Source organism: Eurypyga helias, unplaced genomic scaffold (assembly GCF_000690775.1).
Source record: "Eurypyga helias isolate BGI_N326 unplaced genomic scaffold, ASM69077v1 scaffold19904, whole genome shotgun sequence".
Taxonomy (NCBI): domain Eukaryota; kingdom Metazoa; phylum Chordata; class Aves; order Eurypygiformes; family Eurypygidae; genus Eurypyga; species Eurypyga helias.
The window spans coordinates 2,971-4,191 of NW_010244559.1; the positions used below are offsets into that span (position 1 = coordinate 2,971).

Consider the following 1,221-nt stretch of genomic DNA (forward strand, 5'->3'; position numbering starts at 1 on the left):
CCCGGCTGCCCTTCGCACCGTCCTCACCAGGGTCCCCCGGTTCCCCCTGCCAGGGAAGGGCACCGCGGTTAGAGGGCACTGCCCCACTGCCGGCCAAGCCCCTGTGCCAGAGCCCACGCTGAGCACCCCTGCTCACGCGGCGCGGTTTAAGGGCGGGATAATGACGAATGTCTTAAAATACAGCGACGGGCACCACAGAGAGTGGTCGAAGAAGGAAGGCAATGAGCAGCCCTGCTGAGCCAGGAGCCAGCCGAGCCATGGTCAGGGACCACGATGCCATCCAGCCCGTGGCCAAAACTGCTCCGAGCCTGTGCTGGCTCGTAAAGCAGAACAGCCCGAGGGGTGGGGGATAGTCCTGCGGGATCTCTGCAGGGCTGGGGAGCCGTGAGCTACTCGAGGATCTCAGCCCTACATGGACCTCCTACCCTGGTACCCTCCTCCCGGCACTGGACAGGAGCATCAGCCCACAAGCCCCCCCGGATGCCATGTGCCCCCCAATCCCACATGGCTCTCAGCCATGGTGCACGTCAGCCCCACGTGGCATGGGCTGCTTTGGGCAGGGAGGGCTTAGTGCACCAGGATCCCAGTGCACCACCCAGTGCACAGGCAGAGCCCAGAGGGGCACAGCATGGGGTATCCCACTGCCAGCATCCCAGGGGACCCACTCGTTACCTTCTCACCCTTCTCCCCTGCTCCTCCGAGCCCCACATCCACCTGTAGAATGATAGAATTATAGAATCTTTAGGTTGGAAAAGACCTCTAAGATCATCAACTCCAACCATTAACCCAACGCTGCCCATGGGGCAGAGAGGGGCTGTCAGAGCACACAGGGCCAGGCATCAGCCTGTGTGCAGGTAGAGGGGCAGGGGGGCAGAGCTTACGGTTCGTCCTGGGGGTCCGGGAGGCCCCTGAAAAAAGGGTGAGGGAAGTGGGTTAAGGGGAGCTGGCACGGGCCCTGGGAGGGTAGGGCTGGCTCCGGGCTGGGGGCCAGGCATGTGGCCCTGCATCAAAAAAAACTGGCGCGCGGGGGCTGCCCTGCGGGAAAGAGGGACGAGGTGAGGAGAGGAGGGGATGAGGGATGCATGGGGTGGTGTGTCCTGTGGGGTGGAGGGTACCCCTGGGGCAATGGGGTGTGTGGGATGGTGGGTGCCCACGGGGCAGTGGGCACACATGCGGTGGTACTCACGTTCCTGCCTTCAGGACCTGGGTCCCCTAAGTCGC

The 1,221-nt window shown here is 63.6% G+C and overlaps 1 protein-coding gene across 1 annotated transcript in view; it reads right to left on the reverse strand.

Annotated features, from left to right (window-relative positions):
- LOC104508249 (collagen alpha-1(VII) chain-like) overlaps positions 1-1,221 on the reverse strand; it is a gene marked incomplete at both ends in the record, with an annotated part of 4,627 nt that overhangs the window by 2,760 nt on the left and 646 nt on the right. The gene's annotated exons all lie outside the window — the stretch shown is intronic.